A 22,416-nucleotide genomic window follows, 5' to 3' on the forward strand; every position below is an offset into this window, starting at 1 on the left:
GTTGAAACTGATTGTTTGGACATTTTGTGATATGGGGTGACAACACTCTGCTCCTCTGTTCCACAATCTACTACCTGCAAATCGCCTTGTCAGATGCCTTTCTCATATCAGATGCCTTGTCAGATGTTAATTTAAGCTTCTGTGCTGATGCACATTGCCCAAGAATAATACACCTTTATATAAAATATTGCAGCCAGTAAGAATTAAGAATACATCCTGTGAAAACACAAATGCAGTCACATTGCAGTGAAATGCATGTTTGCTTAGAGACAGGCTGTAAAAAAAAAATTGCAGCCTTTTAAAAGCACACATTCAGCCTGTTATAGATGTGGACAGGCCGCCTCGTCAATTCCCCAAGATATTAAGAATTGTTATCCCTAAATGACATTCAGTGAAGGTTTGCAGTAACATCAGTAACATTAGGACATCAGTGCACAATTGCAAAAGCAGTTTTATTAGGATGCAATGTATGAGGGATTAAATAAAACATGTATTAAAATTGAATAGTATTGTTTCAGGGACAGTGGCCAAAAATATTTATACTCACGGGAGACTAGGTAAGCAGTTTGATTAAGTCAGAATGTAAGAGGAGGTGACAATGTAGTTTTTATCTTAAAATAAATAATATGTATTATATTAGAGGGACAACAGCTAGAAATATTTTTAGTGGCTAAAGGCCATTGAGGGACTACAACTTTTTTCAGTTGTAATAAATTCATTGTATGGGTGTGAAAACTATTTAACCCAGAAAATAAAAGTTATTATTCCCCAAAATTGTTAAGCCAAAATTCCTGCCAGTGAAATTCTGTTAAAATCAGCTAAGCCAGTTTTAGGAATTGAAAACTATTGATATTGTTATTGTGCTGTGCTCATAAAGACAAGGCCTAAGCCAAAGATATTCATCCAGTGGCCTGGGATATCCATATTTCTCTCAGCCAACTTTGATGTTGCTTGCAGTCTTCTCTCAGCAAGATACTTTTTTATCCATGTTTGTGAACAGCTGTTGCTTCATCTAATCATGCAATCTGGTAGAGGTTACTTAATTCATATCATTTCATTAAAATGTATACTTTAATTAATAGGAAAAATTTTAGTGCAAAGTGGTAGTTTTCCAATACTTTTAATGAATATGATTCACAGACAAAGAATGGAATTGCCGTGCCTATTCTAAGTGCGATAAGAAAATTGGACTTTTTTTTTGCTTTAGTCTTAGGGCCAGTTCACACCACATGCAGTCCAGTGTGTTTTTTTTCTGCATCAAAAACGCATGGAAAGTAGGTTGTATGGCCTTTAATGACATAGTTCACACCAGTGCTTGCAGTTCCAGTGCGTTCTAGTTCTAGAAAAAAAGTAGAACATGCTGCATTTTTCCTGCACTGGACTGTACTGGAACGCTGTAAAAAGCATCAAAAATGCACTGGAATGCACTAGAACACATCTAAACGCAACAAAAATGCACTGCAACACACATGTCCTAAGGGCCAGTTCACACCATAGAGATGCAGTCTGGATGTGTTCCAGATGCTTTTCTGCATGCGTGTTTTTGATGCATTCCAGTGCGTCTTTGATGCATTTTTAGTGTGTTTTTGATACAGTGCAGTGAATTTCCCCTTCCCTTTTTTTCTAAACTTAAATAAGGACATGTGTGTTCCAGTGCATTTTTGGTGCATTTAGATGCATTCCGGTGTGTTCCAGTGTGTTTTTGATGCTTTTTACAGTGTTCCAGTACAGTCCAGTGCAGAAAAAATGCAGTATGTTCTACTTTTTTTTTTCTGGAACTGGAACGCACTGGAACTCCAAGCACTGGTGTGATCTATGCCATTAAAAACCATATAACCTACTATCCATGCATTTTTGATGCAGAAAAACACGCACTTGACTGCATGTGGTGTAAACTGGCCCTTAAATAAATTGGCCAAGAGTTACCATTTTTGTTAGGTTATTATCTCTGTTGGTGACCCCACTAGGAATTTTCCCTCACTTCCTGTCCCTATTACACTCGTACATAGTATGGGTGAGAGAGAAAGGTAACTGTAACGGGACAGGAAAGCACAGACAGCTAAAGGTTATAAAAGATTCTAACACTTCCATATTCTACTACTAATATGTTTTTGTTTAAACAAACAAAAAATAAGACTTCATATGCTCCCAGGCAACTTAAACAGTACTTGTCAATTACAATTTAAAAGATTATTTTATTTACAAAAAGCATAAAAAGTTGTCATATGTTTTAATGTAAAAACACCCAAATAAAAATACTGGCTTAACAGTATTCACATACATCCACAAGGTTCAATGTATTTCGTAGATAGCCCACTTCTTCAGGATTGGAGAACAGAAGTTAGTATCATCAGATACTGATTAGATTACCAGCATCTATAAAATATGTAATAGATTTTAAATATTATGCAATTTCACATGTCTAAAAATTACTTAAACATTTATAGCGGTTACATACAAATATCATGACACAAATGCACATCATTTATCTCCAAACAGAACAGAGGGCTGTTGTTGTCTATGCTGTCATCTCAGCATAGACAACAGAAATAGAAACAGAAAATAACATAAAGATGGCTTTTTTCTCTACCCCTGGGTATAACTTCATGGTTGGTGCCAGAGAGGAATCAAACAAACCTCCAAGGCCCATGGAGAGGCCCTAGGGTACAAATCAGACAAATATAATTCTAACCATGTACCCTTTTTATAAATATATATATAAGGGCAATCTGATTTAAACTTCAATTCCGAACCAGATCGAGTTCTCAAAAAATGTGTGGACCCATGACCACAGGGCAGGACAAATTTGGTGTAATTCTTCCAACAAAGCTATATAATACAGAAAGCGGAAGGGTGTCAATACATAAACTAAAGGGGGAGAAGAAAAGACAAAACCCTCCCCGCCACACAGGCATCTTCATCTGCAACTAAATTACCTTAAAACAAAAATGTCTTCTCTCCACGTGCACCATGCAGGGATACAGGCCGTGAGACCACATCATCATCTCCCACACACAAACTGAAGAGGCTCAGAGAAATCCAACAGAAGCTGGAAAAAGAAACAAAATGGAAAAACAAGGAAAAAAAAGCATGAAACAAAAAAGAAAATAAATAAATAATAAACGATATTAAAAACAATGGCATCAGGATATACCAATCACAATCTAGATTTTACAAAATCATGTAAAAGAATAATATTCATCATACCAAAATGACAAAATAATACAAAATAATCACAGCAGTTCAGGACATACCCTATAAACTCAAACTCAAAAGACTCACATAAGGTTATTCTAAGAATGGAACATAACTATCTCATTAATCACAGGTTTAATTGTCACTTTCACTGGAGGGTTTCTTTGTCTGTCATGAGCAGTCTAACCTGAGTAATTGGGCTGTTTTTGCCCTCTCACTACTTTGTATAAACCTATATCAAAGTCTCAGTGCCTCTTGGATGCCTTTTTTTTTCATCAAAGACTTATGCATGGTAGACTCATGAACAGGGAAGTTTGCCAGTTCCAGTTATGTCTTCAAGTCTTTAGCTACTACTCATAGGTTCTTCTTTACCTCATTGAGGATTCTCAATTCTCATTGTGTTTGTCTATTGTTGAGACCTATATGAGTATCAGATCACAATTTATGGCAAATTACTGCAGAAAGCAAGTTAATTCCATGGGGTTCACATACTTTTTTATTTACACTGTATATTGAGAGTATGATTTAGTTTACACCCTTATTGAAGAGCGTTACCACACTTTCTGTCCTGAAAGGATGTGAGGGGAAATCTTCCCATTTGTGGACACAGACCACTATAAAACCGCATTGAAGGGTCTAATGCCAGAATGGAATAAAACATTTTGGCTGGCATTGGACTGCTGTGGAATACCATTTATGTACTGATGTAATAAACACAATACTGTGTCAAACACAATTCAGCTAACTTGTAAAAATACATTTTGCAGCTTGACCAAATGAATGCCAGGACAGTCAAAACTGGTGATGTGCAGCCCAAGGTCAGCCTGGGGACAGTGCAGTCAGGCAGGAGGAAATTCCTTTATGCTGACCCTAGAAGCAGACAGGCCATCAGTGAAGTTTCCATGAGTAGAAATTACCACAAGGTATGTTGGCTTTATTTATTTCTCACCCATTTTTAAAGCTGGTTTTACAGCTTTTAGAGTGGTGAGAAGAGGATGTACATTTCACTCCAGCAGCTGTGTGCCCAGTCTGAATAATTGAAGCCAGCTGCCCGGGCAATGATTCAACAGCCTAACCACAGCTAGTGAAAGGCAGCCAAAGACCTGATTAGTAACTTTGAATTTCCCCGGCTGTTACATGTGTTAGATCATATATTTACATTCATCTGTGTATGAAGCGACTGTGTGTAGGACATGCACTGAAATAAAGAATATATTTTGAAATTATTATTTTGTTACATTACTTTTACCCAGTGCAGCAGAAATTTCAATATTGCTTTTGATAATTCAATGAAACATTTATCTATTCATTACTAATACATACCTGCTTAAAGCGGTAGTAAACCGCAATTGACGGAAAAAAAAAAAATCCCCTGCAAGGCAATGTCATGTGCTAGTATGCATCGCATACTAGCCCATTATGAGAGACTTACCTCAAACTGAAGTCCTCCAGCACCACGCTGTCACCGCTGAGAAGGCTTCCATCTTCCCTTGGTCTTCCTTCTGGGTTCCTCGGCCTCCGGTTTGCAGCATTGATTCTGAAGGTCAGGCACTATATGCCGGACCTTCAGAGCGTATGCGCCAGTGACATCACCAGCTACATGCACTCTGAATATTTCCTAAACAGTGCAAGTTTAGGAGATTTTCACAGTACTTACAGGTCAGTCTTATTATAGGCTTACCTGTAGGTACAAGTGGTAGAACAGAGTTTACTACCACTTTAATAGCAATCTTTGATATGTAAGTCCCTGCAAACAAAGAAACAATTTGGTGACCCTACCACAGCTATACAAATATAAAAATCAGTTCTAATTAGAGCCAACCTAAAGTGGAACTTTGAGCATGATCAAATGGCATAAATGATGAAGTCTGTCCTTTATATAGCAATTATTGTCTTTTAGAGTCCCCTCTATAACATACTTTACATTGGTGCTAACTTTTACATGGAAAAAGCTAAAGTATTAGTCTGTGCTGACTGACCGGGGCAGAGTCTATGTGTGACGTTACGCCGCTTCGAGATCTTGTCGGCAGCGGCCCTGGATGTAAGGGTCGAGTGGCTTTTTCTTCTTTTATCATATGGAAGTTTTTTAATATGGTGGACTTTATACATTGATTAAATTAAAATACTGCACTATTGCCACGCTCTGTCCCCTCCTTTTGTGAGTTTTATTACCACACCTGTGATCGGTATCCATGACTGGTGAGAGGAGCTGACTGAGAGGTGGAATGAACTGCATAAGTGATGGTCCTTGTTTATAGAGATTTGCTGTGTTTGTTATGCTGGCTGTAGCATTCATTTTGTGGTGGCGTTTGTCCATTCACCAGAAGATTTAGTACCAAATTGTATCTGGTGGTGGTGCATTTATTGCTTTTATACACACAGATGAACTGCAATTTTGGGAGCTGTGTTGCGCACAGATATATATTTTTTATTTGCACTTTGTCTTGGATATAATATTATTTCTTACTTTTGGACAACTGGTATATCATATGTATAGATGTTTTCTGTATATGATCTTCTGATGTATTTAAATATTGATATTATTTTGATTGCGCTGCAAACTTTTACTTTTCACTAATATTTACATGCATAGTGTACAGAGCACATGGACCCCATTGGTCCTTACCGCTGCCCATGGGCGTCGTGTACAATGTAAAATATGACAGACATTACAGCTCTGGGTATAGCCTTGTGTGTTTTTTTTTTTTTTACAATGCTGAATGCATTGCAACATTATGTTGCCAGATGCAGTTGTCTGAATAGGCCCACAGACTACTACACTGCTGTGTACGCATCTGTATGCAACATTTTTGATGTCTAAGCGATGAGCCTTTGAGTAAATGGAGCAACAGGTTTATTTTCATTTGAAAAATAGTTTAAGTGATAGGCATAAAAGCTGAGGATTACGAGCACTCCTCTCTTTGTTATATTGTTTGTCCTATCCCCTGTAACTAAAGAAAGAAATTGAAAAATAATGGAACTAGTGGCAGGATCAGCAGGTAATAAAACCATGTTATAGGGAAAACTGCCGTGTTCATGTTAGTAACAGACTGCATCACGTACAGTAAGTCATTTTTTTATTTTGTCCATAGTTCTAATTTAAGGCCTCTTGCACACAGGAGTAAAAAACACCACTTTTTTACTGATTTAAAATGAGACACATTGTTGTCCAATGAACCATGCACACAGCTGAGTAAAAAGATCAGTGATATAGCAATGAGTACAGAGCAGCGAAGCAAAAATAGAAAATGTTACAATGTTTGAGTGAAGTCATTTACTCACATACGCATGTTTACTCGTCTATAAGCATGTTTACGCTTACGAGTATGTTAAAAAAGACTGAGAAAGTGCGTCTGCAACATACTCCTCCATGGCCTTATCCTCCAAGACCGACAAAGGGTAAACCCGGCCACGAGGGGGTATGGCACCAGGTTGAAGGTCAATTGCGCAATCATATGACCGGTGTGGAGGCAAACTACCAGCTTGACCTATGTCAAAGAGATTGCTAAAATTGCGGTACTCCTCCGGCAGGGAGAAGAGTGAAGAGGTGTATAGGACCTTGGCTACCTTCTGGAAGCATGTCTTGCTGCATTGTGGAGACCCGGAGAGAACCTCAGCATGGAGCCAATCAAAAGAGGGGTTGTGCCTCTGTAACCAAGGATAACCAATAACCAGCAGAAACTTAGGTGAGGAAATAACTTGGAATTGGATTATCTCATGGTGAAGAGCCCCTACGGTCATGGACAACAGAACAGTCTCATGAGTCACATGGGCAGGCCGTAGAGGTCTTCTGTCAAGAGCCTCAAAGGCGAGTGGCGTGTCATGAAGCTGCAGCAGAATTAAGTGCTTCGATACAAAGGCAACATCAATGAACAGGCCTGCAGCCCCAGAGTCGATTAGAGCCTGTATCTCGACGGATGACTCAGCCCAAGAAAGGGTAACCGAAACCAGGGGCTTATCCTTCTGGATAACTGGGGACGAAACAACGCCACCTAAGGTCTGTCCGTGACAGGACTTCAAGGTTCGGGCATTCCCTGGATGGGTAGGACAAGACTTCAGTGACCTGCCTGGCCACAATAAAGGCACAATCTCTCCCTCCTCCTAAGGGTTCTCTCATCTACAGAGTGACGTGTGAAGCCCAAGTACATGGGTTCATCTTCACAGACTGACTCGGTACCAGGAGGCATGGGAGATGAGGGAGGCAAGGGTGGGACTGCAAAGTTTGAAGACATACAGTATCTCAGAAAGAGAGCTGGAGAGGTTGATCACGTTTGCCATCCTCATTGACTCCAGACTCAGAGAAAGACTCCCTTTTAAGGAGCGCTTGCGGAAGCCTCCTGTACATACAGTATCTCACAAAAGTGAGTACACCCCTCACATTTTTGTAAATATTTTTATTATATCTTTTTGTGGGACAACACTGAAAAAATGACACTTTGCTACAATGTAAAGTAGTGAGTGTACAGCTTGTATAACAGTGTAAATTTACTGTCCCTTCAAAATAACTCAACACACAGCCATTAATGTCTAAACCACTGGCAACAAAAGTGAGTACACCCCTAAGTGAAAATGTCCAAATTGGGCCCAAAGTGTCAATATTTTTTATGTCCACCATTATTTTTCAGCACTGCCTTAATCCTCTTGGGCATGGAGTTCACCAGAGCTTTACAGGTTGCCACTGGAGTCCTCTTCCACTCCTCCATGACGACATCACAGAGCTGGTGGATATTAGAGACCACCATTAGAGACCTTGCGCTCCTCCACCTTCCATTTGAGGATGCCCCACAGATGCTCAATAGGGTTTAGGTCTGGAGACATGCTTGGCCAGTCCATCACCTTTATCCTCAGCTTCTTTAGCAAGGCAGTGGTCATCTTGGAGGTGTGTTTGGAGTCATTATCATGTTGGAATACTGCCCTGCAGCCCAGTCTCAGAAGGGAGGGGATCATGCTCTGCTTCAGTATGTCACAGTACATGTGGGCATTCATGGTTCCCTCAATGAACTATAGCTCCCCATTGCTGGTAGCGCTCATGCAGCCTCAGACCATGACACTCCCACCACCATGCTTGACTGTAGGTAAGACACACTTGTCTTTGTACTCCTCACTTGGTTGCCGCGACACACGCTTGAAACCATCTGAACCGAATACGTTTATCTTGGTCTCACCAGACCACAGGACATGGTTACAGTAGTATGCTTGTCTTCAGCAAACTGTTTGTGTGCTTTCTTGTGCATCATCTTTAGTAGAGGCTTCCTTCTGAGACGGCAGCCATGAAGATCAATTTGATGCAGTGTGCGGCGTATGGTCTGAGCACTGATGGGCTGACCCCCCACCTCTTCAACCTCTGCAGCAATGCTGGCAGCACTCATATGTCTATTTCCCAAAGACAACCTCTGGATATGAAGCTGAGCGCGTGCACGCAACTTTTTTGGTCGACCATGGCGAGGCCTGTTCTGAGTGGAACTTGTCCTGTTAAACCCCTGTATGGTCTTGGCCACTGTGCTGCAGCTCAGTTTCAGGGTCTTGGCAATCTTCTTATAGCCTAGACTATCTTTATGTAAAGCAACAATTCTTTTTTTCAGATCCTCAGAGAGTTCTTTGCCATGAGGTGCCATGTAGAACTTCCAGTGACCAGTAAGAGTGAGAGCGATAACACCAAATTTAACACATCTGCTCCCCATTCACACCTGAGACCTTGTAACACTAACGAGTGACAACGGGGTGGGAAAATGGCTAACTGGGCCCAATTTGGACATTTTCACTTAGGGGTGTACTCCCTTTTGTTGCAAGCGGTTTAGACATTAATGGCTGTGTGTTGTGTTATTTTGAGGGGACAGCAAATTTACACTGTTATACAAGCTGTACACTCACTACTTTACATTGTAGCAAAGTGTCATTTCTTCAGTGTTGTCACATAAAAAGATAGAATAAAATATTTACAAAAATGTGAGGGATTTACTCACTTTTGTGAGATACTGTATGTACAGGAGGCTTCCGCAAGCGCTCCTTAAAAGGGAGTCTTTCTTTGAGTCTGGAGTCAATGAGGATGGCAAACGTGATCAACCTCTCCAGCTCAGTGGGTATATCTCGGGCTGCTTTCTCATCCCTGATGGTATCTGAGAGACCATGAGAAAAAGCAACCATCGGTATGGAATTTAGTGGCGTAATTGGCAACAGTTCTCATACTCTGATGGACATTAGGCACTTGGTAGCAGAAGCGGAGCATGTGGGAACATCAAATAACCTTTTAAAAGCAGTCACAAACTCAGGGTAACTGAAGACAACAGGTTTTTGCATCTCCCATAGAGGGGTTTGTCCAGGACAAGGCTCTCTCAGAAAGCAAAGATATTACGAAACCTACTTACTTCTGTCCGTGGGAAATGCTTGGGGCAACATCTCAAAGTATATCTCTGTCAATGAAGATGTTCTGGTAATCCAGCTGCTTGTGGAAGACCTGTGTGCAGAATCCCCGTCAGAAGAGCCAAGTGGCGTGAACGGACGCAGGCGGGTGCGCGATAGCACGAACGGGCATGCCATTCTGGACTGGCCAGCCCCTACTGACAAGAAGGGAATTGAACATTTTGTGGGCTTCGCAAATTTCTACAGAAAGTTCATCAAGGGGTTTTCACCATCATTTCCCCCATTACAAGGTTAGCCAAGCAGGGCCTTAAATTCCATTGGTCTCCTGAACCTCAGGCGGCCTTTACAACTCTGAAAGATCTGTTCGTCTCAGCCTCAGTTTTAAAGCACCCTGATTCTACTCTACCATACATTTTGGAGGTGGACGCCTCAGCAATAGCGGTTGGAGCAATGCTTTCCCAGAGACAGGCTTCTGCACCCAGTCACATTTTTCTCTCGCAAGCTATCTGAAGCGGAGAAGAACTGTGATGTTGGCAATCGAGAGTTGTTAGCAATCAAGGCCACGCTCGAAGAATGGCAATATCTTCTAGAGGGAGCAGCCAATCCGATTCTTGTTTATACAGATCATAAGAATCTGGAATACTTAAAGACTGCCAAGAGATTGAGACCACGACAGGCCAGGTGGGCACTTTTCTTTACCAGATTTTCCTTCCACATAACCCATCGCCCCGGGTCGAAGAACACCAAGCCTGACACTTTGTCTCGAATGTACAACGAACCTGAAGCATCTTCATCCCCAGACACCATCCTGTCCTCAGGAAACTTTCTCCTGCTCCAAGGGGATTTACTTTCACAAATCAAACAAGCCTCCATAGGCGCCCCTTCTCCACCTGATACCACTCTACAGGCCAGAGATGATCTTCTGTGGTATAAGCACAGGATTTTTGTACCCCAGGAAGTGCGAGTGTCGGTCCTTAGCTCCTGTCATGATCACATGCTGGCCGGCCATTTTGGTGTGCACAAGACCTCTGAACTTCTTCAGCGCACGTTCTGGTGGCCACAATTAAGGAAGGATTGCAAGGACTATGTGGAGGAATGTGCCACCTGCATTCAGAACAAGGGCAGAAAGTCTAAGGCATGGGGCTTGTTGAAGCCATTACCTGTCCCGGAGAGGCCATGGAGGATGATCTCCATGGATTTTATTGTCAAGCTGCCACCTTCGGAAAGCTACACTACAATCTTTGTAGTGGTGGATAGGCTATCCAAAACGGCTCACTTTTTGCCACTGCTGCTGAGACAGCTAGAACATTCATCAAGGAAGTAGTGAGACTTCATGGCATCCCTGCAAATATAACTTCAGATCGAGGGGTGCAATTTACTTCCAAGTTCTGGGGGGCACTTTGTGGGTCTCTGAAATTTGACCTTTCTTTCTCCTCTGCCTATTACCCGCAAACAAACGGCCAGACGGAAAGAACAAATCAGACGCTGGAGCAGTATCTGCGCTGCTTTTCTTCTTTCTCCCAGGATGATTGGGCTCCTCTTCTACCTCTTGCCGAATTTGCATACAATTCTGTTCATTCTGCCATGAAGCAATCACCGTTTTTTGCAAATTACGGTTTCCATCCTCTGTTCCTGTCTAACAACCTCCCGGAGTGCCTGGTACCAGCTGTCCAAGAGAACCTAAATTTCTTCGAGGCAAATAATAAACTTCTGCAGGAGACTATGGCAAGGACTCAGAATTACAATAAAGAGGTATATGACAAGAAGAGAAGGGGGGAGCTTGATCTCAAGCCTGGGGATCAGGTCTGGCTGTCCACTTTGAATTTAAGATTGGCATGCCCTTCCAAGAAATTGGGCCCTAAATTTGTGGATCCCTTCCCAGTAGTAAAGAAGATTAATAACGTGGCTTATGAGCTGAAGTTACCAGAATCATTCCGGATCCACCCGGTCTTTCATGTGGCCCTACTCAAACCTGCAGTTCCTGATCCCTTTGTCAACCGGAAGGTTGGTCCCCCTGAACCTGTGATCATCGATGGAGAAGTTGAATTTGAAGTTGAATCCATCCTGGATTGCAGGAAAAGACGTAACCAAGTCCAGTTTCTGGTGAAGTGGAAGGGGTACGGGCCCGAGGAGAACTCCTGGGAGCCGGAGTCCAATATCCATGCCAAGAGATTGATTCTTGCCTTTAAAAGGTCCCATCCAAGTAAGATGGCACAGTTGAGCATCCGGAGGCTGCCCCTTGGGGGGGGGCAATGTCAAGGAAGACGTTCTGTTAACCAGCTGCTTGTGGAAGACCTGTGCACAGAATCCCCGTCAGAAGAGCCAACTGGTACACATGGGTGCACAATAGCACGAACGGACGCAGGCGGGTGCGTGATAGCGTGTGCATGATGGTGCGAGCGGGGGCGCACGAGGGTGCACGCAGACACCCAGTGTGACAGCACTTGGCGCCAAGAAGCTTATTTAAAGGATTCTGTCACCATGCCTTCTTGCTGTCCAGTCTACAGAGTTTTCTGAGACCCTTGCTACTTGTTACCTACTTACCTGATTCCTGTCTACCTGGCCTGTTCCTGGCTACTCCTGTTTGCTGCCAGTCTCCGACCCTGGCTTGTCCTGACTACTCTCCTGCCTCTTCCTTCGGTTTGATCGCTGACCACCTGTTTACGACCCGGCCTGCACCCCGACTACTCTCCTGCCTCCATCTGGTACCTGCTCTGCCCGCCAGTGTGACTTAGCCTGTCTGACCTTGCCAGTGTTCCTGCCAAACTACAGAACACCTCCTTGTTGTCTGCTGTTCCAGAGTTCCTGCCAAGCTACAGAGCCCCTCCTTGCAGCCAGCTGTTCCAGTGTTCCTGCCAAGTTACAGTGTACCTCCTTGCAGTCTGCTATTCCAGTGTTCCTGCCAGTCTCTCTTTAGCTGCTTCAGAGGTCCGGATTAGCCCCAACACCTGACACCTGTCAGGCACTTGTGCTCCTCTGCACTCCCTGTCTCCTCTACCAGGGGTTCTCGAGCCAGAGGCATACGAGAGGCCGCTCTCGGCATTCTGGGCTCCATCACCAGGTACGTGACAATCTCAACCTAGTTGAGAAACCCTCTGCATTGAACTGGATCGCTCCCCAAATCGCTGGTGCCTGCACAGAGACTGGAGCAGCAGCAGGGATGGCCTGCAACACAGGTTGTACCGGAACAGCCACAGTGGGAGATTCCAGGTGAGCCGTGTGACTCAGGAACGTTTGTAACACCATGGCAAACTGATCCATGCAGTGATCCTGCTCATCCGACCTGGAAAAAATATTACCAACAAGTGGATTGGCTGCATCTTCTGAATTTATGGCATTTGCCTACTGTCAGAAACCATGAATCAGACTGAGACGGAAGTACAGTTAAATCACACTTGTTGAATAATAATAATAAAAAATGGTAAACAGAGTAAACGTAGTCAAAACATAGCCAGAGTTCAGGAACCGGAATGGATAGTCAGACAAGCCAAAATGTCAGGGAGCCAGAGATGAGCGTAGTAGAACAGCAAGCAGGATCTGGAGCCAGAAGGAATTTCAGCCAAGCAAGTCTTTAACAGGAACACAGGAGGCGTCTCTAGAGATGTGACCAAGGCGAAAGCAAAGATCATCTGGACTGGACAGCTTAAGTAGGCAGGACTGATGAGAAGGATATCATCAACAAGTGAGTCACTGTGGAGAGATAGGAGCTGGCAATTAGCCAACAGCTAAGCAGCCAGCTTTGAGAAGGAAGGGCTGAGCCCAGCCCTGACCCTTATGATGGCTCCTACTATCTCCAGGTCCAGGGTGTAGCTATGTGGTCCTCTTGTGCTCGTTCACATGCTTGCCTGTACCTGGGGGGGTGGGAACAACATCTCTTTGCCAGGGAGGACTTGTCGATGTACCTGTGCCATGTTTTAACGTGGTACAGGTACATCAATGACATCCTCATGGTATGGACAGGACCACATGTGGAACTTTTAGCATTTTTGGACAAACTAGAAGTTAATGCCTTTAATCTCCATTTCACCCATACCATATCTAACAGTGTCACCTTTTTAGATCTCAATGTTTCCATCCAACCTGATGGCCAAGTGGTTATATCATTGTTCAGAAAGGAAACGGTGGGTAACACCATCCTATGAGCTAACATCTCACACCCCACCAATTTAATCAAAAGCATTCCCTACAGGCAATACATATGCATTAAGCGCAACTGTTCTAATCCACAAGATTTTGAGAGGGAGGCCTTGGCCCTCAGAGATAGACTCATTATACGTGGATATAGTAAATAACGCCTGAAAAGGGCTTACCAAAAAGCTTGCGGTCGCTAACGTTTGGAACTTCTTTTTAAACGGAAAACTCGGGACCCCCCAATGAGTGACACTGTCAAATTTATCACTACTTATACTTACCATCATAGTATAATTAGACAAACGATTAAAAAAATTCTGGTACCTTTTGAGCACCAATGATATCATAGGGAAATATGTCAAATCAAGTCCAGAAATAGTGTTTAGACGTAGTAGGTCTTTAAGAGATAAACTAGTTCATATTAACTCCACACAACATCCATCGATACAGGAGGGTCCTTTGGGTACCTATAGATGTGGAGATTCCCCCAAATTCCCTTATATTAGGGAATGTGACACATGGATATTACCCAATGGGGAAATATTCAGGCCCTTCTACCATGTAAACTGCACCATGATGGGGTGGTCTATCTTATGACCTGCAGTTGTGGTGCGTTTTACGTGGGAAAGACTAAACACCCTTTTCATAAACTCATCCGTGACCATGTATATTATGTACCAAAATTAAACCCCCCAATTGGACGCCATATAGGTTTAAAACATAACTGCATTACTCTAGCTATGAGTTTCATTGCATTAGATCATGTACAAGAAGAACCTAGAGAGGAGACTTTGATAAATTGGTCTTACAACGTGAAACTAGGTGGATCCGTTTAATGGCTGTCACCCCTCCAGGACTGAATGGTGCGATCAGCTTTGCACCATTCCTTTAATTGTTATTCCTTAATGATTACTGTATGGACTGGTGTTTTTTGCCCTATTGCCTCTCCGTGGCTTATTCTGGGTTGCTGTATTGCTAGGGTCTTCATTTTTCCAGAGCTTAATTATGTGATTAACTCCACACTTATTCTTTATCACCATGTGTGTGATGTGCCTTGCCCTATGACCCTGTATTAGGCCCTTTTACGAATCGCCATGTTGCTTCATATGTATGGGTTAATATGTGGGACCCTCTAAATGATCAATTGGTGACAATGTTTGAAACAAATCATAGGTTACTTCTTACTTTAATAATGGCATATATTACATTGTGCATGTAAAATTTCTTCCTTATTAGTGGCTGTGATAGGGGAATCCAGGTATGGCCACTGCCCTTCCTCAAGATGGTGGGCTATGACCTAGGCAGATTTGGCTGGCCACACCCCCTGCCACCCCCGTTCCTGCATGTGAACATGCCCCAGTTTCCAGGCTGTGCTTGCAATGCTGGGGTGAAGTGAACCTTGTCCACCCCTCCTCCTTGTGGGCAAACAATGCCCATCGCATGACATGTGATTGAGTCACGGCACTTGCGCCAGTCCGTCTGAAGCTGCCGCAGCCATCTTGGTATAGGTCTGGCGTCCAGTTAATTGATTCTGGCCGCCGGACCACAGCTAGGGACAATTTGGAGAACATTAGTTCTCTTATATGGCGCAGTGGATTCCAGGGTATCTCTCTCTCTCTCTCGCCCCTCTCTACAGCCTGTAAACAGGCTAAGGACTTTTTGGCAGTGTGGGATCGACACAGGTAGGACATATCTTTGGAGGGCTGCTCTTCTTAGCAACAAAGCTCTTTAATAATTGACAGTTTACTTATCTCCTTGTTTAATCTGCAGATTATATCAACCTCTGCTCAAACAAGGCAGCACATGGCTGTTAGTGTTGGAACTTGCTGTGTTTGAAATATCTACAACTAGCATTATCTTCCCTCCTTTATTGTCTCTGTGATAGGTTCGTATTAGTATTAGCTATTTAATTACTGTGCAAAGGCAGTGTGGTTCCACAGAGGAATGTTAATCTGTCTACCAGTAGCAGTACCATCATTATACCTATCATCATCATTATTATTAGTATAATATTATCATCACCATTATTGAATTATTATTATTACTTCCATTGACTGAACGTGAGGAATTATATTTAAATCATGGTTATTTTATAGACCGAATGTGAGGAATCCAAACTAAACATATGAGGGAAGGTTACTTGTCAACCGTCTGGTTAATGGACCACCTGTGTCACCACAATAGTAAAAATGACTTAAATGTATAAATCATTTTTTATGGCTGCACTACATAAGGTAAATATTGAATTTTGAGTCAAGAATATTTCTAAAATCAAGGTATGTGTGACTTAATCCCTGATGGAGTCCCCTGGGAGGAGGGTACACACAGACTATTTTTGAATATAAAATAATAAATAATTAAATAAGTGAAGGTTTGGGTGGTATCTCTGACACCCACCAATTGAAAGAATTAGTGAAAACATTAAATATAATTAACTAAGTTGTAGGTTGGAGGAGGAGAAGGAGGGAGAGCTCATCCCCTTGGGACCCCTGTGGCATGTATAGTTGAACTGTGAGTAATATCTGGATACATGTTGCAGTCCTTGGGGAGGGGTTATGGCATTAACTATGAAAATATATTATATTAATATGATTACTTAAGATCAAATTTGTCACTATTTAGATGGCAGCAATTCAAGTCTGCTAGCTCCTGATGAAGAGGACCACGTCCATGAAACGCACTGAGCGGAAAGACTTGTTATAAATGACTGCAGTGGTTAAAAATGACCGTTTTATAACGGTATTGTATTTTATTATATGTCTACTAGATGTTGGAATTAAAAAAAAAAAAAAGTTAAATAAAATGTTATAAATCTTACTAAAACGTTGTGCCTCAAAAGTCCCACATGTTACTATAGATATAGTTTTCAATATACCAGATTTAGGGATGTGGCATGTAAATTGAACTATCTTTGATCGATTCATTATATAAAATGCACTACATATGAAATGGAAACATATTGCAATAAATACTGTAAGCTATAAAAGTGAAATAGAATGGTTCCTCCTTATTGTGTTTGGGTTGGATGGAGGTGGATCACTCAGAATTCATTCATTATCATAACATAATGAATGAATCAGAAATGAATTTAGTTTAATTTGTTACTTTCGACTGCATGCAACTCCAGTCAATATCATCCAATCAGCTTTTTCCATTTCTATTTGAGGTTTGGACTAGCAGGAATGACTCAGTGTGCATAAGTAATCTCCCGAAATAACAAATTAACACGTTAAAATGAATAAAATCAATCTTCTGAAATAACTTCTAAAAATATGAATTGATTCGGAACAATGAATATAGGAAACAAATCTGAACATACAAAATGAGTTCCAAAAACGAATCATTCTAACGTAGTAAATATGACAAAACAAAATGATTTACATAAAGCCATAGTAAACCGAGAAGAAAAAAAAATCTGCAAGACAAAGGCAGATTTACTCACCTTACTCACCTTTAAGGTGAGAAATACTCACCTTAAAACTAAGCTCTCTCAGCAGAACCTGGTCACCGCTGAGAGGGCTGACATCTTCTCCCATCCTTCCATCCGGGATTGTGGGCTGTGCAGGTTTAGGAGATGATCGTTTTACCTACAGGTAAGCCTTATTGTAGGCGTACCTGTAGGTAGAAGTCACAAAGAGGAGTTTACAACCACTTTAACAAATGAATCTGAAACAATTTTTTTTTTTCCATAGTGCACATTTTTGGTGGGCAGGCGGAGCAACTTTTCTGTGTAACCAAGATTGCAATTACTTTGAAAGTTCCGGAAAAAAGCCAATGAGGACAGTATTCAGCGGCTGTGAAGAAGCACAGAGGGGAGGGTTTGTAACATAAGAAGCATCCTGTAGGTAATGTGATACACACCATTACACATAACTAATAGCTGCGAATAACATGCGATGCCTGTGCGATGTCCGGCATCGCACAAGTGTGAACTGGGCCTAAAAGTTAACAACACCCCCAAATCAGTTCGCATATCGCAGTGCGATCTGCAAACTCGGACAGTAATCGAATCGCATGGGTGTGAACACCCATGCGATCCGATTCTGCTGTGGACCAAAAAAAGGGTCCTGTAAGAGTTTGGTCCGAGGGCAATGCAAATTTAGCAATACTATCTGTAAGGCTGAAATCGCATCGCACAGAGATCGGATGTGATTTTGCACTGCAGTGCGGTGCGAATCACATCCGATCTCAGACACCGCAGCAGTGGGAACTGGCCCTAAATCATATTGCATTTGCACCAAAATGATACAGGACCCTTTATTTGGTCCGCACTGGAATTGGTTTGCATGGGTGTGAACACCCATGCGATCCGATTCCTGCACCATTACATAGTTCGCACTGCGATCTGTGAAATGATCTGGGGGTGTCATTAACTTTACATTGACACCCGCGGTGGTGCGCAGGTGTCAATGTAGGTGCGATGTGAAAACCCGCACAGGAATCACGCTGGTTCACGCATCGCACAAGTGTGAACCCAGCCAGAGACGTGAACATCTAAAAAATATATATATCTATATATCTATATATAGATATATAGATATATATATCTATATAGAGCTATATATCTATCTATAGATATAGATAGATATATAGCTCTATATAGATATATATATATATATATATATATATATACACTATAAATTCCTATCCTGCTGGTTTTGGGGTGTGTAATGGTGGGGAAGGTGTGCTCTGACTGTTTGGTGAAAGAAAGAAGTCAAAAGACTTCTTGCTTTCTCCAGAATATAAGCCAGTTTTAAGCTTCTCACTCTGATTCTCCACTTCTGAAATGGTGAATCAGAAAGTGAGAATTCTCTCACAGATCGCCAGTGAGGTGCTGAGATCGCACCTTCATAAACTGGCCGTTTCTGTGAAGTCAGTTACAAATTCTCACTGTGCTGAGATAATCAGCGGAGAACATGTTCTCCGCTGATTATCTCAGTTTCATAAACTGGTAATGAGCTGAGATCAGCGGTGAGTCTCGGGATCGCCGCTGATCTCATTTTCATAAAAGGACACCTATGTATAAAACCCCATAATGTTTAAAAGGGGCCAGATTTACTCTTGTTTTGCTGATTAAACTAAAAACAGCATTGCCAAGGCAGTGTAAACAGATTATTACTCTTGATCTAGATTAACAATGTTCTATTTTTTTTTTGTTACTTTGAAAGATATCTGTAGTCCTATGTACTGCAGTTTAGGGTCTACCTAGCATCTATTTGTGTGTGTTGCAGTCACGTCTTCTTGACACCTGAAGGCACGAAACATCCAAATAGTATATTGTCATGTCATCTGTTGGTGCTGAGATAGAGAAAGGGGCAGATAGCTCTGAAATGTCACTCAATACAGTTGCTCTTTGTCTTGATTTCTATGAAAATTTACACTTTTAAAGGGACCTTAATAAAAGTGTCATTCTTAAAGGGACATAGTCAGTCAATTTACTATTTGGAGTTCGTTAATTGCTGTCCAATGTGACAGATTTATTATAGATGCCTACTTCTGCTGACATGAGAGACAGAAAAAAGATTTGAACCTTTGCATGAAAAGCAATGCATATAAATAGCTGGGTCACAAAGTCCATCTACACGGCATGAATGAACAGGCAGATTAGATCTTTTTGTCTTGTAATCTATATGTTTCACATGTTTCTCTGCTAGACTGCTTGTTGTCTCATCTGATTTGCTTGAATTACAATGTTTACATGGTTCAGTGTTCATTCTGATTTGACTGCTTGTGTGGATGTTATTGATATTTTCTCTGTGTACTTTGTTCACCATATTGTTTTATTACTTATAATAGAATGTTGTATAGTTCACACATTAGGTAAGCAATAGTATGCTATAGTTGTGAATACATTCTGAAAATTAACAATAACAATAATTGCTCTATAACTATTTTAAAATCCAAAAAAACACTAAAATCTAAGGCCACATGTTATATTTAACAGAATTAGCTGAGTATGTCACATGGCAGTGATACACAACCATGACAACTGCAAGTGACAAGACTAATTTGAGTATGTTTTCTATTGAATGATCTGCTATTGGGCCTTAAAAGAGTTAAGGGGAGGGTGGGAGGGGATAATAAATAGTTGTTACTGCCATTAGTGTTTTTTATCATACGGAGAGATTTTGTAGGTGGGGTGGTCGCAACTCTTCCATGTTTCCTCTCCATTGGGTGTCAAGCAAGGGTCACATGGGAGGCCTGCCATGGGGTGTGTTTTTCTGGGCTACACTGGGCACCTTGTACAGGGTCGCTGCTTTACATATGGGGTACCTTTACTTGAACAGACGACTGAACTCTAGTAAACTCCCTTGATGTAAACACTTACGACAAGCTGCTTGAGAAAACTTTGAGCTGTAGACTATGTATGCCAGTTACTTCCATGACACCCCTTTAGTATCATTAGACCAGGCAACATTTCAAAGGCTTTACTGAAAACTTTCATCATACTGAACAAAGTGCACAGTCTTCTCTTAATATCCCTAATCCCTAACTCAGGCTTGTGGCTGCCCCAGCGTACCTGTACAGGAAAAAGTCAATTTCCATGATGGCATTGTCCAGGATTGGCATCTTCGAAGCAGACTGCAAGTCCCAGCGGTTCCTCCAGGCTATAGCAGGATCTTGAGGGCAGATGTGCATTAATTGTCACTCCGGACTCAGCATTTTCAGTAGGACAGAATCTGGCAGTGGCACCAACAGCAACCACAGACTTTCAGCAACCTTTTTGCATGCTTGCTCCTGCGTTCCCATATTTGCATTCTTTGAATTGGACCCCTGTCCCATTTTATGCAGCACAGGACCAATGGGCCATACCCAAGAATGCCAAGAAAGAACCAGGAAACATAATTAACATTAACCCTTCTGAAAGGGGCAGCATAAACTCTACCTACCTACATGACTCCCAACTTTAGACTTTCAAGAAGTGGGACAACCTGGAGAAGGGATAATGCTGTGCAGCACAGTGAGCTGTGGTGTAAACTGGGCATAACTACATATATCTAAATATTGGGTGTGGTTTAGGGTGACATAAGTTAAATAGAACCTGGATCATCTATACACAGTACAGGCTGTAAATATTTGTTGCAGTCCTTGTACCCACAAATTTTTCTGTAATTACTGTGCCAAAAGAGAGATTCTTACCAATTAAACCCCAGAACAAAATATAATTTCTAAAAACACCTCCATTGTACATTTTATTTGTCTGAGCCTACTTTAAAGAAGATGTTAATTAGGGATGGGCAAACGGTTCGGCCCAAGCATAAGTTTGGGCCGAACTTTCGCTGTTTGGTTGCTTGGTGAACATCCGAACAAATGGGTCGTTCGACCGTTTGCTCGGCCCTCCGAACCGACCACAATGCATTGCACTGAACAGTGAATTGTAAGTCCTGATTGGCGGAAACAGTGAAAGCTTCCACCAATCAGGGCACAAAGCACTGTCAGAGTTATGATTGGACACTGTCATCATGACTTTATCCAATCATGGCTCATGGCACAGTATAAAAGTATTCTTTCAATGGCAGCCATTTTTCAGTGTGATTTTGGCATCTGCTCCTGCTATACCGACTCATTACCTCTCAGCAGCCTCCACTGACAGGGATGATGGTATAGCACAGGGTGTCCCAGGTCCTAGCAGCACATCTGCCAGGAGCACACCACCAGCTGTAGACTGTAGCCGGCAAATTTCTCTGCCCCATCTGCTGCAACAACAACAAAAAAAAAAAGACAGTCCCTGCCACCCACATGCCCAGCGTCTAAATGCAAGCTTGCCAAAGCTGTTGGCTCTCCAACTTCTGCCTTTCAGCCTGGTGGATTCTGCCCCCTTCCGTGAATTTGCACAATGTGCTGTACCACAAAGGCAGGTTCCCACTCATTACTACTTTTCACGTAAGGCCGTTCCATCTCTCTACCATCACATGGAAGAGAATGTTCTGGCATCGTTGGGCAAGAATCCACCTTACTGCTGACACGTAGTTCAGCAAGCATGGGCAGGGATGATATATTTCGTTCACAGTACACTGGGTAATGCTGCTTGCAACTCGAAAGGATGCAGGACAGGGCTTGGTGCTGCATCTTGTTGTGCCCCAACGCCTCCATACAGCTGGTGGTGATGATGCCAGACCTGTGAGCTCTACCCCCTTCTCTACCCCCTTCTCCTCCATGCCCTCCTCTTCAGAATTGTCCTATGAACATCAGGTACCTCCTAAACGTTCAAAGGGCTATTCAAAGTCAGGCTAAAAGTTGCCATGCAGTGCTTCAGCTGGTGTGTTTAGGGGACAGATTCTTGCAGCTCTGCAGGGACAGGCCCAGAGGAGGTTCACACCATGACAGCTGGAGCCAGGAATGGTGGTGTGCGATAATTAGGGATGGGTGAACAGTTTGGCCCGAGCATAAGTTTGGGCCAAACTTTCACTATTCTGATGTTCGACAAACAGCCGAACAAACGGGTTGTTCAATCCGTTCGCCCCCCCGAACAACCACAATGCATTGTGGTGCTGAACAGTGCATCGCAAGCCCTGATTGGCTGAATCAGTGAAAGCTTCAGCCAATCAGGGTACAGAGCACTGTCAGAGTCATGATTAGACACTGTCATCATGACTTTATCCAATCATGGCTCATTCCCGCCCTACAGTATAAAAGTATTCTTTCAATGGCAGCCATTTTCAGTGTGATTTCGGCGTGGAGAGAGATAGAACAGGGCGCTGTTCAGTGTTATTAGTTAGTTAGTGTGCT

The sequence above is a fragment of the Aquarana catesbeiana genome, linkage group LG08 (genome assembly GCF_042186555.1).
Source record: "Aquarana catesbeiana isolate 2022-GZ linkage group LG08, ASM4218655v1, whole genome shotgun sequence".
NCBI classification, from domain to species: Eukaryota; Metazoa; Chordata; class Amphibia; order Anura; family Ranidae; genus Aquarana; species Aquarana catesbeiana.